At 42.3% G+C, this 22,150-nt stretch overlaps 1 protein-coding gene across 1 annotated transcript in view; it reads right to left on the bottom strand.

Moving 5' to 3' along the window:
- Window positions 1-22,150, bottom strand: part of CHCHD3 (coiled-coil-helix-coiled-coil-helix domain containing 3) — a 273,184-nt gene that overhangs the window by 29,371 nt on the left and 221,663 nt on the right. The window lies entirely within an intron of this gene.

Below are 22,150 nucleotides of genomic sequence, written 5' to 3'. Positions count from 1 at the left end.
TTATTTCCAAAGGTAAATGGGTTTCCACTTTCAAACAGCCAGCTTGAAATCCATGTTTTAGAATACAAGCCATGTGAGAGCTGTGACTGTTCACAAACTGGGAGGTGCCTCCAAAGTGTTCGGGTGGTGGCAAAGGAGGCCCCTGCCTGTGTGTCGGGTAAGGCATGACAAGCTGCACTCCTGTTAAAAATCAAACCTCCCGCCTGGGGTGTGTAAGTAACATAACCCTATACGTCTTTATTCCCCACAACTAAGTCCTCACGGGGAGCAACAGTCCTCCCTGCGAACACATGGACTTGTAGGTGCAGTAATTACAGACTTGCCCACTGCTGGTGGCAGGGCTGCTACTTGCAGTGAGGGGACTCAATGGCATCCATGGCAAACTGCTTTAATTCACTTTAAAGTGACAACATCCTGTCTAATACAAGTTGGACATTTCAAGAATAATGAGCAGCACACGACTGAAGTTCTACTACCATGAAACCAATACTCAGGCCAGGGACTGGGTTCAGCCCTCTGTGTCCTCAGTGTCATACATGCCACTTTGTAAAGGAGCTGGCAAGTCCTCAACAGGAGGCCCCGAAGCGCCAGTGCTAATTAGAAATGTCAGATAACACTTCAGTTTATTCACAGTGAGATCTGTTCCCCCGCCTCACCCCCCAAACTTTAATCAGCAAAGGACAGTCAGAAACGGTGAGGAATATGCGAGCACTAACGCTGATGGCACTTTCAAATGGTTTAAGACACACAGGCACTGGCTGCGAGAACCCTGCCGCCCAGTCCACAAGCAGGGATCGGGGAGAGAACTGGATGGAAGGATTCTCTTTTCTGTAATGCCGGGTGCAAAGAAAACCCAGATCAGAAATCAAGGCTGCCTGAACGTAGCCTTTATGGAGGACAAGTGAGACCTGGAACCCTGCACAGAATAAAACCACAACGGATACCGTGACTGAGTGCTGCTCACACGTTAGTCACACGTGACTAACCTAGGATGTAAAAAGCTTGTGAAATGTGAAGTTTTGTTATTTCATTTCGTATATCACAGTAAGAGGCACAGAATGGTTGTGGCTATATAGCACACTGAGTAGAAATTTCAGATGCATCTGCCTAATGCAATCAAGGTGGGTCACCAGGAACGGCTGGTACCCCAGCCCCTCCGATCTCAGGACTGAGAGTCCCGACGAGGCAGATCGGGGTGCTGCTCAGGACGGTAACTTCAGTTCAAGGTCTGAGTAACTGGTTTGTCATCTAAACTGGACACAGTAATGAGATACATTTTTTTATTTATCACAACCACACATAATGAAATAAAGCACTGCGGGCTTTTAGTAAAACTTTCAACATGAGAGTAAGTCAACTGTCATATGAATTTCTACCAGGTACCATCAAGTGCACCGCTTTTAACCCCCAGCTTAAGCTGCAAGTGCCACTGCTTAGGCTGAAGGAAGCACCGTTTGACGGGTGGAGGTCTGCTGCTCCCCGTCTTTAAGAAAGAGGTCATCTGACTGTAGTCTTTCTTGCCCTATTTGTAAACTAAGGCTTCTGCCCATGAGTCGCCATTTCTGAAATGTACTGAAGGTTAATATCTTTGCATGTATTACAAATGCTAATCAAAGCGGAGTGTAAATGTTCTCTTATTCATTTCTAAGAAAATGGCAGATATGACTGCACACTAAGGACATTTGCCAACAGCTGTGTCTACCCTGATATTTTTTAGGTCCCTGCAAATGCCAGTCACAGTCTCACTGATGCTCAGGGAGCCTGAAGTAAGGGAGAGAGAGAGAGAGTGACTCTCCTACTAGGAACCACACTAGGACAAGAGGTAACGAAGTAAAGAGTCCTCCAGTTTTATGGTACAGTGGAACCTCACTTCTCATATGTCTCCCATCTCGAACAATTCGCTTCTCAACCTGACAACCCCCTCATGCTGATAACCTGTATGATAAGTCACGCATCTCTCAGGTGACAAAGGAGATACGGCACAAATATGAGTCAGATTACCGCTTGTTAAAATCTCAGGATATTGGTGGTGTGTTTTTTTTTTTGTTTGTTTTGTTTTTGCTTCTGTTGCTGCTTATAATTACTGTGAAATTTTTACTTTTTACTGTACATTTCCTTTCCTTTTTGTTAAATTTTCGTTTACATTTCATGGCCTTTTTGTTTTTAAAGTGTTTATTTATAGGTTCAACAGTACATTAGACATGTACTGCATATAAGAAAGGTTAAAACAGGGACTCATGTGGGGGTCTGGATTGGATTCATTTAATTTACATTACTTCTAATGGGAAAAAATGATTCGGTTTTCAAACAGCCTTCCGGAACAAATTAAGTTCGAGAAACGAGGTTCCACTGTATTCCATTTTCCTAAACCTGCCGGTAGGAGGAAAGGTGAAGAGAAGAGATACTAAATGGCATTATACAGCCTTCTAGAAGCCTTCTTCCACTCCTTTGTCCCCTTCCTCTTCCTTTCCCCAGGCTTCCGATTCCTGGGTTAGGCAATGCCAATGATCAGCTAAACAGATGTTTACATATGCTTCTAACGCAGAGGTAGCAAACACAAAGGATCAATGCCAGCTCCTTGATGCCCATGCCAATGACAGAGATCACGAATCAATCATGGCTCCAGGCCGAGCCTTGTCACAGCCCCCAATCCTCAGCGAAACGCTGCAGGGAGCGACTGCGTCAGGCAGAGCTGGTGCCTGGGACCAGACTCACTCGCCTCCCCTGCACGTTTCCCTTGAGAGAGGCAGCACTGGGCAGGCCCTCTCGGCTTTGCTCTCCTAGGGCCCTGCAGGGAAGGCTGAGCATTTTGGGGCCTGAAATTCGTGAGAGGTCTGGCTTCCTTCCAAGGAGTACTTTGCCAAACAAAATCCAAGGTTTCTGAAAGTAAGAAAGAGACCAGATAATACCCCTTCCTGACTCATTCCACATCCCTCTAAAAGGCAAGCAAAGCCAGCAAAAACCATCTGGGCTTAGCAGTCTTTTTTTTTACTTCCTGGAGAAAAAGAACAGGGAGAAGATGCCCCGGCGGTAACTGACTGCTTTTAAGGCTGACTTGAGGTCCGACTGATCACCACTTTCCTTTGTAAAGGCATGTTGCAGTCACTAGCCGCCTGCATGAGCATTTTAGGAGTGCCTTCCCCATATATTTACATACTTGTTCATTTGGCTTCGAATTTCATTGCTCTCCTGCTCCAGAAAGCCCTTAAGGACACCATCTAGCATCCAACCTTCATAATTTGCCCCCCCTCCCCCGCCACACACACCTAAGAGGGACTTCTGAGCATCTCACTGCCTGCGGTTACAGGTTACGGGCCAAATGCGATTTCCCTGGCTGCCTGTGCTTTCTGCTTACCACGGGACTGTCTGGTCGCTCTGAGCCGTTCCAGGAACAGGAGCAGGAGCCTTCCAGGCAACAAGGAGCTATTAGCCGCAACCTGCTCGGGCCAGGGCCACGTTCTGCTCCCAAGGATCACTCGCACACGCTGCCGCCTGTACTTTTAGTCTATCGCTCAAGACAGGCCTGTCTCCCACACGTGCACAAAGGATCCACTGCATAAAGAAAAGTAGCAGAAGACCAGAGAATGGCAAAACCCTGCCAGAATTTAATGACAGATGGCACATAAAGGCCTCAAAATAATCTGGAAAATAAAAACGGAGGTAGGTTCTAATGGCTAGAAGTGTGGCTTTGCCTGGAAAACAGACAAGCCGGAAAAGACACACCGGGCTCTCTGTCTATACCTGGGAACCGAAAGGAAGGTGGGATTTCTCCCGTGCGTGTGCTCGGCCCTGGTCCCCACAGCTGCGGCTCTTGAGAAAATGCCAGTTGCAGGAGGCGGCCATAGAAAGGACAGCACTCATCGGCTTTACAGAGAGTTGAAAAGATGTACGTAATTTTTCTGGGGTCCCAAGCTTTCACCCCCCTTCCTTTTTTGCCATTACCCATAATGTGTTTGTCCGAGGGGTAAACAGAGACGCCTTCCCCCACCCTCATATTTGCTTGAAGAAAAACACAGCTGCCTTTCTTGCATATTAAGACACAACTCAAACTAGAGAGATCGAACAAAGATTTCAAAGGGAAGGAAAGTTTTCACAGCATAAAAGACACTCCACCAAACCAAAGTGCATTGAAAGGAAAAAACCGAGGCAAAGGAATGACTATTCTCCTTGGGGACAAAAGTCCTATTGAGCAAGAAGCGATAGGTGCCATTTTCTAGAAGAGCCACCTGCTTCTACTTGGAGCGACTACAGATCTTCGGGAGCCAGGATTTCAGAGCCCTTCCACCGCGGGGGTGTGTGGGAGAGTGTGCACGCACGTGCGCCCCGAGGCAAAGCCAATAGGTAATCACTCAATGCTGTCCCCAGGGGACAGCTGAACCATCGACTACATAATGATCCCCCTTAAGCCAGCATCCCACTGCTAGCTGCCCTCAGAGGAAGCCTTTGGAGAAGCGTGCTAACCCACGTGAGAGCAAGGGAGAGGCCCATTCCTTCGGGAAGATACTGTGCTGCTAAGGGACCCACCCCGTCAGAAGTACAGAATGTAGCAAGAGAGGATACTGAACCTAATGAGGGTTCGTTACTATTTGCTATACTTACAAGTGCATTAGATGGCTGCCAGCGGGCTGTTTTATGTGATGTCTTCTTCACGTGGCAACCTTTCCATAAATCAAAGCAAAAGCCAATACCCCCGGTTTCTTGTTCAGCCTGCCTGACAACAAACGTTAACAGTGAACCTGCACTGCTATCCATCTTCATAACTGTGTCCACAACGTGGCAAGATGGTGCCACATTACAGTGGCACTGTCACTAATGCATGCAAGGGGTGACCGGGAGGTTAATGGGACTTGACAATCACTATCGTTTTAATTCAGCCAGAAAAAGAAATGGCCCTCTTACACTTTTCTTAAAGTATGCACACAGGAGTGTCCTCCTCTAGGCTTTGGCTCCATCAGTGCTTTGCTCAGAAAAGGCCTATAACCAAGTCGAATGCAGACTTGTGTGGCAGACAAGAGACACCTCAGGGGAAGGCAGGTTCGTCGGCTCTCAGGAGAAGGTAACTTGTTATGAAGTAGCTAACTGGCTTTCTTCGGGGAGAGCTACCTGACTTGAAGATGTCATGTTTCCAACTTCAACTAGAATATGTTAATGAGATGTACTTTCATTGTGGAGAAATATATAAATCTGTCCACATCAACACAAGTAGTAATATAGTCCTCAAAAATAGCAGATCATAAAGTATTTTAACGTATTAATAATCCTTCCTTTATAAAAATTCACTGTACAGAAATCTGAACTGAAGGAATTCCCAATTAATGAGAACAATGTAATGCACAATATTCCATTATATTGTGAATTTTGCTATAGTCTTAACTACCCGATTGATACTGTCACGAGGAAAGCTCACCTTCGCGCTGGCTTGCATTGGAAATGCACTCTGGCAATTAGCTAATGTCCAACAAAAATCAGCCTGTATTAACAGCCTGTAATGAAGACCATCAGCCACTAGATAAATCAAACCATTAGGCAGACAGACTGTCACACAGCCACAATCCCCTCATTTGCTGCTGAATTTATTCCAGCATGGATTTCCTAAGTGCAGCACATAGGCCAGATGCTGGGGGAGACCTATTAAACAGAACAGAATACAATCCCTGCCCTCAAGAATGTTTCTTTTCACCTGGGAATGAGATTCACACAAGGTAACTTGATATACAACCTTGGTAATGGGCCTTTCAAACTCCCAAGAGTCTGTAATTCTTACTTAGCTTTTTAGACAACAGTTTTTTCTACTGTAAACTAACTCAAGGTCCCTTCTACAGTGAAAACATTCTGAGAGTAGGAGCTGAAAAGCAAGAAAAAAATGTTATAACAGATTAATTCAACTTAGTAAATAGCAATATTGATATTAATGAACACCTCGGGAGAGTACTACTATAGGCAGGGTATACAGAGTTCATGCCTTTAGGGGCTCTTGCTCTAGAAGGGAGATAGGTGTACAGGCAACTATAATGCAAATTGGATTGTAATTAGGGCTTGAGTTACATGAACACAGAGGGAGCAATTAATTGTGCCCTCTTTTTTGGTGGGGGAGTGGAAAGGGAGACATAAGGGAGACTTCAGAGGTCCTCACATATAAGACTCTTGCCCACTGGATGAGTTTGCCAGGAGGAAATGGTGAAGGTGTGCTGTGTTATGGAGGCAGCAGAAGCACAAAGATGTAAGGCATGGTTTCCCTTTAATGATGAACTTTGAGGTTCATGAGAGAGGATGGCGAGAGATGAGGTTGAGGATGTGTCAGAGGTTATTTTCATACTAGAGGCCCGGTGCACAAATTCATGCACAGGTGGGGTTCCTCGGGGTGGCCTGTGGGGATCAGGCCGAAACCTGCAGTCCAACACTGCCTGCAGCTCCTACCTGCCACTCCCACTCATCCTGGCCCCACTGCGCCTGCCACGGGCTCGCACCCAATCAGTCCCAATCAGGTGAGGCTCACGTCACCGCGAGCCATGAGCCCTGTGTCTGGTGCCCTTCCAAGGGGAGTGGCCTGCGGGATCGGGCTGAAACCGGCTCTCCAACATCTCTGAGGGCTCCTGGATTGGGAGAGGGCACAGGCCAGGCCGAGGGACCCCACCAGTGGAAGATCAGGGCCGGGGAGGGACCACAGGGCTGGGGAGGGGCCACGGGAGGGTTCCAGGGCATGCCTGGCCCCATCTCCTCCAGATCGGGGCTGGCTGGTCAGGGAGGGACACGGGAGGTTGGCCAGCCGGGGAGGGACCGCGGAGGGCTCCAGGGCATGTCTGGCCCATCTTGCTCAGTCCCAATCGGCCAGACCCCAGCAGCAAGTTAACCTACTGGTCATTGCGTCTGCCCCCTGGTGGTCAGTGCACGTCATAGCAAACAGTTGAGCAGCCTTAGCATATCATTAGCATATTACACTTTGATTGGTTGAACAGTTGACTGGTCACCGGACACTTAGCATATTAGGCTTTTATTATATAGGATTGTGCTTTAATATTTTAAGTTTTGGGTGTTCATCCCAACTTCTATATAATGATTTATTAGATACTGTCAATTATTCAGCTTTGAGGCAGAAACTTATTTTGCTTTTAATCATATGGATCAAACTGATGGATGAGTAGATCTTGAGATTGCAAGGCAAGCTGTTAAAAAAAAAAAAAACTATTATCAATTGCCACTACTTATCACTGCAAATCAGGATTATCACAACCCTGTGCAACCAAATTAATAATTTTGGTGCTGAGGCTGATATAAGACTGAAGCCCTCATCCTTAGTCCCCTGATTTTTAAATGTTGCATTCATGAAAATAAGCATCATTGTTTTCTTGATAAGTCTGTATATAAGCTGTTAAACTAGAGTTATATTAATAAAATAGCATCATATCAGTGGTAAGTGTTAGGTTTCCACACAAGATTTTATTTGAAAAGAAGATTTCACTCACTGTTAAACAAAAAATAAAGCTTGAAAGTGACTGGGGGAACTGGGAGATAGGGAGGGAGCTGTTCTTACCAAGGTTTCTGCATTTCCTTTCCACACTCTATAGAGACCTACATTTCCCACAGAAACAAGGCTATACCTCTGACTAGGTTTGCCTTTAAAAACTAGAGTTTAAATGACACACACACGCGCAGACAAATGCATTTTTTTTTCTTTTTGCTGCCCCTGTCTCTCCCCCCTGCCCCCACCTCGTCTTTCATTCTTAACACAAACAATCAGGGGTTAAACAGGCTTCTGAGGACTCACCTAGACAATTGCAAGTGTCATTTTTATTTCTGGGGGAAATTATAGTCCAAATGCCAAGCGACTGACTTCAGAACAAATGTTTAGGGAAACTTTGGTTTGTTCATTACAGACTGCCAACATGTAATTGCCTCTAATCCCAAATTAATATAAATATTCTAAAGGTTGTGATCTGTACCATAAGCTAACGACAACTGCATTCATGCACGCACAGCCTCCATATGCATTTCTAGCTAAATTATGTACTCCCTAGCATGTTCAAATAGAATTATTATTTTGAGTAGTGTTGCTTAAGTGTTGGTTAATGATTTGACAGAAAACATATGTCTTTAAACACATGTTTTTAGAGGTATGGTATATGCTCAGTTGCAATTTTATATGTCTAGGAATTATCCCCTAGGGAAGTAAATATTGGATTATATGATGGGCATCAATTTAAAACACACACACAATTCACTCAAGAGAAACTTGAACTATTGATGACTATAATAATTAACTAACTATCGACTGCTTGGGGTGTGCCAGGAGCATAAAGGAACCTCATTTAATTCCTATACAACATCTCTCTGATCACCACCTTTCACAGATAGAAAAAGTAAGGTGGGGTTGGGAAAGGAAGAGACATAATTTGCTGGAACACATCCATTGCACTGTGAAAGATACCTACAAAAATTATGCCCAGTAAAATTTTTGCTCACATGGATATTTACTATCTTATGATAGTTATGTTGACAATATAGAATGGAAAAATTAAGAGTAGTGCTAATTTGCTTTTTAAAAACAAATCAGAAAGATCAAGAATCTCAAACAAGAAAATATGCCTATTTTCTTGGTAGCTGCTATAGCAAAATCTGTGGCCTAGTTAGCATTCCCTTTCTCTTAAATCTGCTCCCTAGATGCTACATCATTCAAAGGGGAGATTTTATGGTATGAAGTACAAATAGATGTATCATTAATAAGAATGGATCAGCTTTCTGAAGGACTTGGCCAGAAGCTTAGCACTCAAATCTTTTAAAGACCTAGCCTTAATGCACTCTCCGGAGCAACAACCCGATTTTCTTTGCATCATCAAGTTCTGAGAGTATATTTTTCACTTGTCTTGCCACCAGTTAGAAAGGTGAAGATGTGTATACATTTTGGTTTTCGATTCTCCTATTAAATCGGCTCTCAGCTTCAGTTTCCAAACGCTCCACAGAGGTATGGATTGACATTTCTGTCAGAGGACAATTTTTTGCTCTGTAGTTTTCCCCGAGTTAATGGGAAAAAGTTCTACCACTAATCTTTTCAACTCACCTCTGGGGAATTACAAACTAGCAGCAAAAACTGCAAAAGGTTGGGCCAAAATGTAATGTTTTTAAATTACACAAGTCAAAAAGTTGAAATTTTTCACAAAATGGGCTTTCCTTTTCTTTAAGGGGAAAAAAAAGCGCCACTTAGGAGGCCAGATTTAAATTCACTGCTGTAATATAATTTCCAAAGTTAAGTAATCTGGGTTCTGCCAACCCTAATCCCCCCACTAGATCGCTAAAGAAATTGACCCTGGATAGGGCTGAGTCCTACTCCATGCCCGGAACTTTACCTACATTATTCATCACCCCTTCTAAAAACCCCATGAGTTAGTATAATACATTTCCTACATCAGCAAAAATAAGTCCAAGAGGTTAAGTAGCCCAATACTACATCGTCAGAAAGGCTGGTCACAATTCAAACCCCATCCATGTGATGGAAACAAACACACCAGTTCCTAAGGTTTTGTGTGTAAACTTGTTTCACTGCAGCCTTAAAGAAAAAAAAAAAAGAAAAAAAAAACAGTCAAAAAAATCATTTGAAATACAACCTGAGTACCTGTCAGAAGGGGATGGGCTAACTAAATTATGGTAGAACAATGCCACGCAATACTATGCAGCTATTTCAAAGAATAAGTTGAAGTTTTATGTGTGTGGACCAGGGGGAATATATCCATAACCAATTTAATTTTCAGATTCTTTTCACTACAATAAGCTACAGGAAGAATATCAAAAGGCAAAAGTTGACTACAAAATGCAATGGAGAGGAGAACGAATACTTAAAAGATTCATTTAATGATCAACTAGCAATGTATGAGTTAATTTTCTATATCTTGGGTACATACAATCACAGTTATAGACATAAACCAAAAATCATACATCCAGATGAACGCTGTCTTAATAAACCACTTCTCTGCTAAATGCCCCAAGATTTCCCAGACAGCATCCCATAAAACAAACCTTTCTTGAACTCGATCCTCCACACCCTTTTATCAAAACTACTGTTTTCTCCATGTCCCATTCTCTTTGCTAGACAATTAATGGTCAGCTAACATGAGCTCATTTTTCAAATGGATATTAACAATGTTCACATAAGAATAGTAATTAACATGATATAGTGAATTGTGGTGATTATTATAAACACAAACATATACATATGTGCCAAATATTATGCTCGTGTATTTGACAGAAGACATCTAGGAACAATGACCAATTCAAGAGACAATTTTAATGGTGATAATCTAATAGGTAATTGGGGAAAAAATATATTCCCAAGTAGGTAGAACTTGTGGTTGAATCTTCACAACTCTACTAACTCTGCCTTCCAAGACCCGGCACTGAAAGTCTGACCCTAACCTTCCCTGATGGCCTCAGAGTCTGTCCCACCACTGCCCACGTCCATTCCAGCCATCGCTAGCATGGAAACCATTCTCCTTCTTCTCACCTTAAGGAAACCTCCAGGTGAGAAGACAGCCTGCACCAGTCACCGCTTCCTGCAATCCAGATTCCCCTCCCTATTCCTGCAGCATCTTGTTTTCACCCTTACATTAGCATTTACCACATTTTAGTCACGTGTGTATTAATCTGTCTCCCATGTATGTGCATCATGCTTTCTTCACCTCTCTACATTTCAGTTTCTGGAAACCACTTGAACATATGTGAGATATTCAGCAATTTTTCTTGAACAAATGTTAAAGGTATAATTCTTGTATGAGGTTCTGACCCTCCACAGGAGAGCTAATGATCTCCACAATATAAGGCCACTGAGGATTGGGACTCAGATTTCTGTTCCCAGTGTCCATAGAGCCGGGGTCGGCAAACTGCGGCTCGTGAGCCATATGCGGCTCTTTGGCCCCTTGAGTGTGGCTCTTCCACAAAATACCACGGCCTGGGTGAGTCTATTTTGAAGAAGTGGCGTTAGAAGAAGTTTAAGTTTAAAAAATTTGGCTCTCAAAAGAAATTTCAATCGTTGTACTGTTGATATTTGGCTCTGTTGACTAATGAGTTTGCCGACCACTGCACTAGAGCATGAAGCATCAAAGACCTTTGATGGATAGTCGTGTTGATACTGACGATGGTTAAGTTCTCCAAAGCAAAATTGTCGCATTAACACCTTCTGAAATAAATGTCAATGAGCTCTTCACTGGTGGAAGAAACCAACAAATGGGACGTGTCAGTCCACTAATTGCAAAGAACTCCCAGGACCGGGGAGTTGATGAGACTGGTCTGCTGGCAAAATCTAATACTTCAAATTCCAAGACTTCAAAAATACCTCCAAAGCAACACTCACACAACCAAATGAAAACCACCAATGATTTAAGTGGTGACAAAACATCTGAATCCTGCTTCTTGTCAACGAACCGGGATGCCTGCAAGATGCCTTCTACACCCAGCAATGTTACGCTCAGCTTTCCGTTCGCATCTTTGGTATTGGAGAAACACCACCAGGAAAAGGAAAGAACTGGTTAATTCTGAGTGGTACCAAATGAGCTGTAATGGAGGTGTTATGAATGTAAGTCAGTGAGGCCTGATGCGGAACAGCAGCATCTGGGCGTGCAGCTTGCAAAGTAATGAGACTGCGAGGATGCGCTGGCACCCGGCTTTGATCACTTCATCTTGTTCAAGAGCTCTGCTGGGAAACAGAGGTGAGAGGCAGTGACCTCCTTCCCACGGCCGCACGGCACAGAAAACAGGAACTGAGCGAGGATGGATCCCCTTCTTTCCTCTCCTCCTTGCCAACACACCCCCTTCTCAGAACTGATGGTTTCATAGTTGGGGGCCCAGCATAAAGCAGGCTGAGCAAGCTTCTACCATATGAATTGTCATGTCTGAACATGTCGACAGTAATTGGCAACTCATTTTTCATCCTGAAAGCAGAAACAGGTGCATGCTCCCTTCAAAATCCCAATCAGAAACCTCGCTGAATGCGCCTCGCACATGGGCAGCTTTGAGATCTATGCCTGTCCGGCTGGTGGACTTCAGAGTTTCCATAGAGGGATCTGCCTCCCAAATAAATAAGTATTTGTGTAATCTCAGAAGCACAGAGCACAAAACAAAGAGCAAAGGGCAGCACACACACACACACACACACACACACACACACACACACACACACACACACGCTCCCAGCACACAACAGCAGCCCTTAGTCTTTCTTGTGTTAATACAGTAAGTGGTAAATAACTGACTTCTTTGTATTATAAGATCCCTCCAAAGCATGTTTAACACACTGGAAAAGGAGCACAAAGCCAGATGTGTCACTGCACAGTGTTTCTCGCCAGCTTCATCCAGAGAGGGAGGCGGGTGACTTTGAAAGGGGCCAGGAGCAAGGACTCCCCTTAAAAAGCACATCTCTCCATTTTCAAGGGATGCAGCTGATGCGCAGCATTCAGACACACGCACTCACAAAAGGAACATGAACATGGCAATCTAATTGCTGGCCACCGAACGAGGAAGCACAGGAAACGGCGCCGGGCAGCCATGTGAGCAAGCTGGGGGTGCTTGGCGGCACTCGAACATGGGAACATGTGTGCTTTCGTTTCAACATGTAGGGAAGGGCCAAGATGCGAGCTTTTACACGTTTTCAAGCATTTGGCCAGGATTCAATACATAGTATGTACAAACTGCTGCCTAAGATTACATTAAAAAGTACCAGAGTTACTGTGCACATGTTTCATTTACAAATACTGCCTTTAAAATCCGTTTATCAAAAATAACTTTCACAATGTAACCAGGCCTATCTACAAGACTTTAGGCTAATGAGAAGGAGAATATAATAGGCAAACCTAATTTAATAAGGCAGGGAAAAAGACTAATTCTTGAAAAAAGAAATAAAGCAAGGATTAATCCTATTTCTGTAGCAATGAAACACACTTGAATGAACAGCCCTGACATTAAGATAAGGGATTCAAATTCTAATGAAAAATCTGATTGTGGATAGGATTAGAAGTCATATTTTTCTTAAGACTGTGATTAAACTGAAGAAACTTATTTTACCTAGGACAGTTAGGAGTTGGGTATTCCCAATATTTGGGGCATTTTCTTCTAGTTAAAATTAACAATAAATTTAGAGTGTTTTAAGTATAATTAATATTTAAAAAACACACAAACTTAAGTGTTCATATTGTAGTAAAATTATATATACCTGTGTAACTGTCACCCAGAAAACAGATATTCCCAATTTCACAGAAAGCTTGCTTGTGCCCCTTTCCAGTCAAGACCACTGTCCCCATCAACCACTTTCTGATTTCCATTAGGATAAACTAATTGTCCCTATTTTGAACTTCATATAAATGGAATCACACAATAGACTTGTTTTCTGTCTGGCTTCTCTTTGCTTACCTGTCTCTGAGATGCACCCATGTTGTTACAAGCATCAATAGTTTTTGGTGTGTGTTTTAATTGCTAAACAGGACTCTACTGACTGAATGTCCCACAATTTGTCCATTCTCTTATCGATGGCCATTTGGGTTGTGTCTAGTGTTTGACTGCTACGAATAAAGCTGATATGAACATATGTGTACAAATCTTTTTTTTTTTTTTTAGCACCTTAAGAACACACCCATTTATTATCTCAGAGCTTCCACAAGGCAGCTGGGCCCTCTGCCCAGGGTCTCTGCGGCTACAGGGTGTTGGCAGGAGCTGGGGTCTCATCTGGGCCCAGGGTCTCCTCCCAGGCTCACAGGGCAGAACTCATTTCCTTGAAGGTGTTGATCTGCTGGCACTTTGCTTCTTCAAGGCCAGCAATGGAGAGAGAGTCTGCTGCTCCTGTGTGCAAATCTTTGAGTGGATATATATTTTCTCTTCTCTTGGGCAAATACCTAGGACTGGGACTGCCAGGTCATAGAGCAAATGTGTGTTCACATTTATATGAAACTGACCAGGTTTTCACAAGGCATTTATACCCACACCAGAAAAGCACGAGAATGCTGGTTTCTCCACATCCTTTTGGACAATCATTATTGTCAGTTGTTTTGGATTTTTACCATTCCAATAGTTTTCATTCACATTTCCCTGATAACTAATGATATTAATAGGGTCTGTTCAAGTCTTTTGGCCATTTTTAAACTTTTCTTAAGAGTGTCTTAAGATGAGTAGAACGTTGAACGTTATAATGATGATAAGGCCCAAGTTATCAATTCTTATATTTTGTTTGCTTACACTTAAGAAAAATCAAGAGCCAGACCTAGGAATCCTTGATAGACTGAATCCAGGAGAGAGATTTGGTAATTGCACATTCAAATGAGCAGCGGAAATAGGTTTGAAATACAACTTTTCTGAAAGTTCGGTCTCTATTTTAGTACTTGGTTTTACCACCAGTTGCATGAATGGACAACCACATACATCTATCTGTAAGTCCACTACCTGGTCGGAAGCAGGGGGAGGCAATACATTAGGAGTAAGTTTACCCAACTGTGGAGTGATAAAACATGAAAAAGGTATCGCAGTACAGCTGAACCCATACAACTTCCCAGAGACAATCCTAAGAGCTGCCATTCCTATGAGTAGATAACTTGACACAATTTTTTAACCACGTTCAAGATGTAAGATGGTACACTGTGTAAATTTGGTACAGAGAGAGATTAAAAGCCTATCTCCTAGAAGTCTTCCTGGACATCTAAGAATGAGGCGGATCAGTCAGACAATAATTAAGTCTCGTTGGCCTTCCTACAAACTCCACTGCTTTCTACCTGTAGCCGAATGGCATATGAAAAGGCAAATAATTTTTTTCTCATCTTTGAAAACATCAAAGGAAAATCAAAGAAATTATTTCCAATTGGATCCTTTAAAAAGTAAATGAACTCTATCCAGAATCAGCAAGAGGAAAAAACTCAGCAGTCCCAGTTAGAAATATCTTTTAGAAACTAGGAGTTGTGGAGTTAGTTAATTACTCAAATAAGCAAGATTTAATAAACAAATTCCAAAATTTCATACACCCTAGAACTCAAAATGTTCTCCTTTAAGATATTATAATACAAGAAAAGAAACAAGCTATCATTCTGACAGAGTCTTCATTTATCTAACTAGCAATGTGTAATTAATATTTCATATAACTATGTAGGGTATGCAAGATTCTTAATGGATTGTATTGATTAAGGAAAAAAGTTCAATGCTAATGTTCCTGCAGGGGAAAACAGAATGATTTGTTATCTCCCAGGGAACAAATCATGAATTCAGGTGCTTGTGGCCACAAACCTAAGGGCTGCAACAAGACTGGTTTTGATAATTTACGTGTAACTAACAAATAGATTATATTAGGTAAAGAAGATGCCCAGGGCAACCCAAACAACGCCTTGCTGCCCTGGCTGGGACAGAGAATAGAATTCTGGGTCATACATTTATGACAGGATGTGGTCACTGTGGCTATCCCTGGCAGCTTGAGGTTCCTTCACTGCTGAAGGAATGAGGACGTTTCCACGGGGATCCCCTTACCTTGTGACCAACTGCAGATGTACACGCGATGGGTGCAGTGTGTGTTCTTTTTGTGAAACGGACAATACTGTCTATGGCTTACAACCCTGATCCTGCCCTCGTGAGCCCTATATTCCAATCAAAGCTGACAACCTGCCCCACCCCTTCCTGCAGACACCTCTGGATGATAGAGAGGAATGCTTGAGGAACAGGTAGGAAGCAGAGAAACGATGCAGATGGAAACCTGACTCCCAAGAGCTGCTCATGTTTCTTGGCATTTACTTCTACCTTAGAGAAAGAATAATATGTAGACCAGGGGTCCTCAAACTTTTTAAACAGGGGGCCAGTTCACTGTCCCTCAGACTGTTGGAGGGCTGGACTATAGTTAAAAAAAAAACAACTATGAACAAATTCCTATGCACACTGCACATACCTTATTTTGAAGTAAAAAAACAAAACGGCAAAAACACCCGCATGTGGCCCGCGGGCCGTAGTTTGAGGACGCCTGATGTAGACTATTAATTTATTGATTCGACCCAAGGATTGAAAATAAAACAAAATAACTAGTCAGATCTGATTAGAAGGGCTCCAATCTTAAAGAGGAAAAAACACACTAACTGCCTAAAGTTTCTTTTCTTCACAGCACTAACCAGTTATACATGCCTATCATACGCAATACTGTCAAGTACTGGTGAGGCAGGTGGGATGTGGGCACCAGGAAGGTGGCAGCCTACTCTCTACATATGCCCTGATTTACCTGACAAGTGAGGTAGAGAAGGGGTTTCCATGCCATCTAGAACATTCTTGAAATGGCAGCCAGTGTCTTAGAAGTGAATGAAACTACTACTTAAGATCATTTTTTACACGAGGATCAATGACAACTGATTTTTTGTGTTTGTTTTGTAACTTTTAAACCTTCTCAGCTTGAATGCCCTGAAGAGAGTGGCAGTTACAATTTACATGTTACAGATGAAAGGGACAAGCCAACGATGTAATAATAACCTGCCAGCAATCGGACTGTTCTAAAGAACCAAGGCCATGTTTCAGTTGAATGTGGGGTTGCCATTAGCTTCCTATACAAAGTAGAGTCTTAGCTCCTAAGCACTGCCTTTCCATTTCAGAATTGCAATCTTCCTCCAGCAACACAAAGGACAAACTCTAGAGGGTACCTGAAACTGTAGCAGTTGACATCAGTGAGCTGATATTCAAAAAACAAAACAACAACAACAACAAATAGCCTGAAACTTCTCAATAGGCTATTGTAACCAAGCATAAGCACAACGGGTATAGGTCTATTTACTTTACCCAGAATTCTGCCTCTCCAATAACTAAGTCTCTTACTAAATAATCACGATGTTACCTGGCTCCAAGGACCATAGGGAATACAATGCCTGCACTGCAGCTGCTATAGTTCCTACAGTCTTTCAAATTAAAAAAGGAGGAAGAAAGGCCCAGTACAAATGTAGAATTTAATTAGTAAAAGCCCCAATCCTTGCCCGAAGCCCTGTTCCTCCTGTAATATCACATTCTTTTCTCCTTGTGTAAACTTTTCATTATGAAGGAGACATCTTTATAATGCAATAACTCCCGTTATAATGTAACTGCTGGTAACATAACTCCTGCATTAGAAAAGGCAGCATGTTCAAGTAATGTTGTTTTAATACAATTTGTGTTCAGCAGAAACCAAGTCAACTTGGTCATTTAGAATCTGATCAATGTGAATTAGTGTCTTACTGAGATAAACCATTTGATCATTTAGAAGCTGATCAATGAGAATCAGAGATAAAACATTTATCATGTGCATTTGGTATACCATAGCCATTCACGCAGCATAAAGTAGTTTATAAATAGACATCAGTAAGTGTTAGAGATGATGTGCAGGGTGCCTGTCAGCTACAGATACAAATACATGTACAACAGTATAAAATTTTCATCCTTTTGATAAGCCAAGATATCCAATAAGGCAGCTGGAGTCACTGAAAAATTGCAGGAGCTCAACTTTGGAGAAACTGGAGAGACAAGCACAGTGAGCCCGAAAAGCTCAAACTTTTGAAATAAGTTTTAATTAAAAGTTTAAGCATAAAGGTAAGTAACATAAATTTACTTGCCTAAACTTCTAGAAGAGTTCTGAGACTATTAATCAGAGCAAACTTTGTACTTGCAGTACAATTAGTTCTATTAATCTAATATTTTCAAACTGAAGTCACATTGACATGCAGGCACGCTGGCTTATGCATCTAACAGAATTATAAATTTGCCAGTCAAAAACTTATTTAATTATTTTACAGCCAATTAAGCAGGATCTTTAAACACCGTTGCTTAAAATTGTCCATGATCCGCATGTGTAATTATAGAGAACATGAGAAACACCTGCTGCTACCATTGGCGTGTCACCCTCAGCTTCACTAATTCATTTGGAGTACAGTGAGCCCTCAAATAATGGCACTTTCTTCACAGTCTTTTTGTTATAATAATGAGAACAAAAATCGATTCCTGGTCAGAGCTACTGTCTGTGTGGAGTTTGTACCTTCTCCCCATGTCCATGTGGGTTTTCTCCGGGGACTCTGGTTTCCGCCCACACCCCTGAGATGTGCATGTGCGGTTCACTGGGACCAGTGTGAGTCACCAGGGCTGGGGAAAGTGAGTGCCCCTGCATGGAAGGGCGTCCCATCCAGGGCTGGGTCCCAATCTGCACCCTGAGCTGCCAGGATGGGCTCCCACAACTCTGAACTGGAATCAACACGTTGGAAAATCATTATCTTATGTGAGTTTATTCATCTTCCTTAAATGTACAGGTCACATTTATTTGAAATGTTTAGTATTAGAATGTTTGGGGTCTTTAGAATGTTAGTTTTGTTTTTAGTTTTAGAAGTTTGGTGACCAGAAATATGCCAAAGGAATTTAACTCTCATTTTTATCAATTAGCCTATGGTAAAATTGGTTTTGTTATACAGTATTTCGCTTAAAGTCTGAGAACATATCAGTGAAGCCAAGTGAGGGGTTACTGCACAGCTATTACAATCACACACCCAAAAGAGAAACAAAACAGTATTGCCAAATGAAACCCTAGTAACACCAAGGAATTTTACAGTTTAAGGAAAACTTTTGAATGTATATAATACTTACAAAGTCCATTTTATCTGTAGGAGTTTTGCATAGCATTCCTCAGATACTCTAAAATGCCTAAACTTCCTCCACAGGGTAATTAATCTTGTAAGACCTTATAAGGATAACCTAGAACGTACAATTATAAGTCAGGTTTCGAACACTTCGTTCAAGGATGAACGTGAAAGTGCCTTCTATAATCTGGCACACAGGAATGTCCCCAGCCTTCCACCTACGATTTCATCGAACCACACTGCTTTCCAAGCGCTTCATCCTTCGGAGAAACGGAAGCCACATGGAAACATGTACCGCTAATGAAAGCACCGTGCCACTTCCCAGAATGTATTTTCCCCCCCCTTTCTGAAAGGTAGAAACTGGCCTAAAGAACAGCATGGGAATGAATACAAATTGTCTTTACAATGCTTTTCATTTGTTTGATATTACATTGTCTTCACAAGGTTTACACTGCCTTTAAAATATTTCACACTCCTGCCCGGACCGGTTTGGCTCAGTGGAAAAAGTGTCGGCCTGCGGACTTAAGGGTCCCAGGTTCGATTCCGGTCAAGGGCATGTACCTCGGTTGTGGGCACATCCCCAGGAGAGGGTGGGCAGGAGGCAGCCGTCAATGTTTCTCTCTCATCGATGTTTCTAGCTCTCTATCTCTCTCCCTTCCTCTCTGTAAAAAATCAATAAAATATATTTTAAAAATATTCCACACTCCTTTGATATTGCCTTATATTTACTTAATATTGGTTTTATAAATTTTTAATTTTACCAATTTTGTACAGCTCTACGTGAAATTTTTTTGTAATTTGACTTCATTTCTAAGTTTCAGTACTTGGCAGCCATAACTTAGAGAATGTTGTTTAACATTGTTTGCTTGCATGTTAACAACAAAACCTTTGGAGGACCCACAAAAAATCATGACATGGAACACATTTCTGAGGCACCTGAACATCAAAGCAAGTGCTTTGGCAATGCTTATGTACCGCCTGCGATGCCCTGGGCCTGTTTCAACAAGAAAACCTGTAAGTATCAGTGCTACATGCTCTAAATATATAAGTTCATGCATGTTTCCAAGCCCTCTGGTCACCAACTACGGCATTTGGTGCCTCAATAATAACTTGTGGCATGGCACACCTGCAATGCACCTTACAATATTCAAGCAAGGTTTTTGCTCTGAGACAGAATAAAACTCTTCAATAAAAAATTTTTAAAATTGCATGTAGGTAACCCTGGTGACAACACTGCCTGTCGCAGGCGTGGTGCTGGCTCCACGCCAACCGGAGATCAGGTTCTGAGGCTGCCCAGGAAGCAGGCCCGGCACCGTCCATCCTGCTGTGACACATGCCTCACGGCGCCATCCTGTCATGAGTGCTGCAGGTGCTGTCACCCCCTGGACTGTGAGCTCCCTAAGGATGAGAACTTTTTAATGCTGTGTTGTTGTTGTTTCGGGGGGAAAGGGGGCGGGCCAACACCTTCTAGATTTTGTTTGGAAACAAACATAGAAATTTCTCCTATGGTGCATAGTTTCATAAGTTGGGTTGGATATAATGAAATAATATTATAACTAAATATTATCCTATAATATGTAACATAAAAATAATCAAATCTAATATTTATTGGGCATTTACCTTGTACAAGACCTGTGCTAAGCACTATCAATGTAACATTATTATGACATTTTACTTATTAATCACCTATAAGGTAGAAAATAAGGATTAATACAGAATATAATTTTCTATAGGCTGAGCTATAACCTGATACCATCACCATAACCAGTAACTAGCACATAAGTTGCTCTAATTAACAGATAATAACAAAGGGTGGTAAAGAGGATGTGAAGTGCTAATAATGACTGTTCTGGTTAGATTGGGAAAAGAAAAGGTTATCTGTTGAATAAAAATTCGATGTAAAATATGCTCAGTGATTTGAGTCTTAGAAGCTAAAATTTTAAAGCTACTGTGGGCAAAAAGTTCTTGCAGGCAAATAAACAGCACAGATTCTTTATCTCCAAATTGTTTAATTCCCCCTGGGAAAAAAAGGTAAATATTAGGGATGTAATTAGCCCATCATAGCAGACCTAACTTTGTGTCTGGAAAAAGCTTTGTTTAAACTCCTCCTTCCTCTTGTTCCCGCTGGTGAACTCTACGTTCCCTGCTAGCAAGGCCTCCTGTCTCCTGGCAGCTGTGCATTCAGAACTCGGCAGAGGATGAGCCACACAGGAGCTCTAAGGAGGAATGAGGTATTGATAAAGTAGGAAAAAAATCCCCTTAAATCTACAGTGTTTCAATGGTTTACTGCCAAAACTATAAACTGAGGGCCTGAGTGTGAGTTAATATTTAAGAATCCCTAAAATAACCCCATTAGCTCTCATGGCAGGATGCATCAATGGGACTGAGGTTCACCATGCACAGCCTCAGCTTTTTCTCATTACAGAGATTTTGTGTGACCCTCTATGAGGTGTATAACATCACCCTTATAGTTGCAATTTAAAAAACTTCCAACTCCTGTAACCAAGATGCACCCAAATGAATCCCTCCATCAGAATAAAACTGAACTAAGTCCTCCTCAGAGTCCTTCCGAGCTCGCTTCTCAGAGGAACTGCTGCAGTCATGCAATGGACGGACTCCAGTCACTGCCCTGTGAAAGACTGACCTTGTCGTGGTGATCTGAGATGATTATCTGAGATGGCCAAGTTTCTGAGGAGAAACAAATTTCCCTGAGCAAACTCTGTGCCTTTGAAGAGCATAGCTACATCTTTTACAGCCCAAGCACCACCACTTCCTAGGTGTGAACTAATGAAATCACCGCAAATCAAAATACAATATTCTAGGAAGCTCAGTCTAGCAGGCAGAAGCTGGAAAAACAATTACATAATGAAAGCTACTCTGCAAAATTAGCTCTTAAAAGTCTTTCACAGTATATAAAACCTGAGTTTTTGTTTGTATTAGAGTTAGCCAACTACAAAGTCTGAGGGTATGATCCCCAACTGTTCTCACTTTTAAAAAAAATCTATTTTTTTTATTGATTCCAGAGAGGAAGGGAGAGGGAGAGAGAGAAACATCAATGATGAGAGAGAAGGGATTGAGTCCGCAACCTGGGCATGTGCCCTTGACTGGAATCGAAGCTTGGACCCTTCAGTCCACAGGCCGACACTCTATCCACTGAGCCAAACCAGCCAGGGCTGTTCTCACTCTTACATCATCAGCAAGTTCAAGGGGTTCCCCAAACCACCCTAACCTTCTCGCTAAGAGGTTTCACAGATCTCACAGAAAGCCATTAAACGCACAGTTATGACATGGAAAATGATACAGAGAAACAACCAAGGGAAGAGATACATAGGACAGAGTCTGGTAGGGTTCCAAATGCAGTTTCCATTGTCCCAAAGAGGCGCTATCTTCCTGGTATGGATGCCTGACAATATGCAGAATAGCATCAGCAAGAGAAGCTCAACTACCCTTCAGTGTCCTTTCATTTGGGCCTCTTTAACATAGGCTTACTAAATTGACTACCCACCTGATTGAATTCAGGCTCCAGCAGCAATTCCCCAGAGGCCAGGCTGACAGCACATGGCCTGAGGGGC

The sequence above is a fragment of the Cnephaeus nilssonii genome, assembly GCF_951640355.1.
Source record: "Cnephaeus nilssonii genome assembly, chromosome: 12".
Classification (NCBI taxonomy): Eukaryota; Metazoa; Chordata; class Mammalia; order Chiroptera; family Vespertilionidae; genus Cnephaeus; species Cnephaeus nilssonii.
This window is presented reverse-complemented; position numbering and strand designations above follow the sequence as displayed.